Genomic DNA, 3227 nt, shown 5'->3' with positions numbered 1-3227 from the left:
AATTTAGATGATTAAAGATATGAATCCCAGGAAATATTCCATTAAAAATGGCACATTCTAAGGTGGCTCAAGCTCAAAATAAATGAAAAGTTCAGGTTGGGATAATCGTACCAAGCTATTCAAGGAGAGAGCTATTTCCAGATCGACCACTTCTGGTTTTGTTTCTTGCTGCAGCAGGGACCAGCTAGGCAGCAGGAAGAAAGGTGGGAGCATCTGATGGTATTTCAGCCCAAGTTCTTTGCCCACATTGTTCCCAAAGCAAGAACCCTCACCTGCTGCTGCCTTAGCACCCTCCTTCAGGTCACTTCCCTTTGTTTTAAGCCAATGCTGTTTAACAGAACTTCCTGCCATGGTAGAATATCCTGATCTGCATTGTGCAATATGGTAGCCATCTGCCACATGTGGCTATTTAGCACTTGAAATATGGTTACCACAACTAGGGAAGTGATTTTTAAACTTTATTTAATGATAATTAATTTAAATATAAAAATTAAAATGGAGGGGCGCCTGGGTGGCTCAGTCGGTTAAGCATCCGACTTCAGCTCAGGACATGATCTCATGGTTTGTGAGTTTGAGCCCCGCATCTGGCTCTGTGCTGACAGCTAGCTCAGAGCCTGGAGCCTGCCTCAGATTCTGTGTCTCCCTCTTTCTCTGACCTTCCCCTGCTCACGCTGTCTCTCTCTCTCTCAGAAATAAATAAAAAATATTAAAAAAATTAAAATAGAAATAGCCATGCATGGCTAATGACTGTCATAATGAAGCATGCTGTTCTTGATTATTAAAGATCCTGGCTTGCTATCATTGTCTCTAATATTATATCCACCTTAATCCTTAATAATTTCAATGTGCTTGTATGTGACCCTTTCCATAAGCTGGTCTTTCCATTCTTCACCCCCCCCCCCAGTTTTATTAAGATGTAATTGACATGTAACATTATGTAAGTTCAAGGAATGCAAAGAGGTGATTAGATACATTTACATATTGCAACACAATTACTACCACAGCATTAGCTAACACCTCTGTCCTATCACATAATTATCATTTCCTTTCTGTGGTGAGAACATTTAAGATCCACTCTCTTAGCAACATTCAAGTATATAACACGGTATTATTTGTTACAATCACAATGCTGTGCATTACATTCCCAGCACCTGTTAATGTTATAAATGAAAATTTCAGCCCACATGTGCCCCTTTTCTGCCACATCTCACCCCCTGGTAACCACCTCTACTCTCTGTTTCTTTGAGTTTGGCTTTTTTAGATTCCACGTATAAGTGAAATCATATAGTACCTGTCTTTCTGTGTCTGTCTGCTTAGCTCACTTATCACATCAAGATCCATCCAAGTTGTCACAAATGACAGGATTTCATTATTTCCCATGGCTACATAATATGCCATTGTAGGTATATACCACATCGTCTTTTTCCATTCATCCTTCATTGGGTTTTTCTGTGTTTTCCATGTCTTGGCTATTGCGAATCATGATGCAGTGAACATGGGATGTACATATCTTTTTGGGAGTCTGATTTAATTTTTTTCACATAAATTCATAGACTGAAATACAGGATTATATGATATTTCTATTTTTAATTTTTTGAGGAACCTCTATACGGTTTTCTACAGTGGTCACACCATTTACATTCCCACCAGCAGTGTACAGGGGTTCACTTTTCTCCACATCTTCACCAATACTTTTTTCCTGTTACCTTTTTGATGACCTTTCAGTTCTTGATCCCCTGTCCTGCACTAGTCTTATCCTCCACTTACTCTCATAGATTTGCTTAAGATTTGTTTCATTTGCAACAACCACAGCCCTGTCATCATCTTATTTTCGAACACCCCACCTTTTGATGATCACACTCTACATTCCCAGCTTGGAATTCCAAGCCCAGCAATCTTTCAGTCCCACTGGAACATTAATTCCATTGATCTTACCACCTTGCTGGTACCTTATTTTACCTTGTTGGTGCTAAGTATTCTAATGATTATTATATTCCTCTTGAGCTTTCTTCAAATATAGGTAAGTTAAGGTAGGATAGAACTAGATCCCTTAGGGTCTTGCTTTTAAGTGAGGCCAGAACAGCCTTTGTCCCACTATTGAGGCAACACCCTTCTGAGCCCTTGAGTGTTGCCCAGTGTGTTATGAGGCTTTCTACTCTGAGGTTCTCTCATCATGTTCACATACAGTCAGCTGAAGACTTAAGGAGACCCTCTGCAGTTCTCTAGGGTTCCCTCTCTCAGCAGCAATCCTCTCTGGGGCTCTTCTCTGTGGACTCCAGCTGCTGTTGTCTCCCTAGGTGCCCTGCACCATCTCCTCATCTCCAGGAAGATGCCAGGTTCTGTCTAAGACCCCCTTCCTGTGCTGCCACCTAGACTCTCTCCAGCCAGTAAGCTGGGCAATTATAGATGCAATCTGTTTCTTGTTTGTCAGGGATTCGTGCCAGTGCTGTCTGTTTTTCCAGTGTCTAAGCACCATTGTTTGAGAATATACTATATATATTAGAAGGGAGGAGGTCCAGTTTTTTAGTTGTTTAAGATAGGAGGGTGAATCTTGGCCAGCAGCAGAAATCTTCATTATCCCCTCTTCCTCACACCCTGCCTTACTCAGCTCAGACCTCGTGCTCAATCATTATTGACATTACCCTGTTCTTTTCTTCTAGTTCAACAAACCACAGTGCTGTTTAAATCTAGATCTCTCCCAACCCCTTGTCTGCTTCTGCAGATGACCATGTTTGCATAGAAACACCCACCATGGAGGCAGCTCTGTCTTAAATTCATGGCCATGGACCCCTGTGGACCATTCATGCTGCTTGACAAACACATTGCCTGTCTCCGTCCAATCTCTAAATGATCATGCCTAGCCTTCTCCTCAAACCATGAATATTTCCACCACCATCCACTCTCTCTTAGCTTTCAACTTTATTGGAAAAATGTAAGCCACCAGAGAAGTTTCAAAGATAGCTTCTGCCATCTTCACTGACCCACACCCCTTTGTACTCAATCTGCCTTCTGGCCTCTTCCAGAGATGACCACACTCCCTTTGCTAACCTACCTCTCCCTCTGTGCACATGGATTCAGGCTTCTCTTTTCAAAGGACTTTGCTGTGGTAGTTCTACCTTCTTTCTCCCACATCATTGGCTATTTGCTTTCCATTGGATTATTCTCATTATTCAATGAATGCATCATTGTTTCTCTTATCTTAAAGGAACTCATGACCCTGCTTCCTC

The sequence above is a fragment of the Hyaena hyaena genome, unplaced genomic scaffold (genome assembly GCF_003009895.1).
Source record: "Hyaena hyaena isolate Hyena2069 unplaced genomic scaffold, ASM300989v1 scaffold_1499, whole genome shotgun sequence".
NCBI classification, from domain to species: domain Eukaryota; kingdom Metazoa; phylum Chordata; class Mammalia; order Carnivora; family Hyaenidae; genus Hyaena; species Hyaena hyaena.
Note: the sequence above shows the minus strand (reverse complement) of the source record.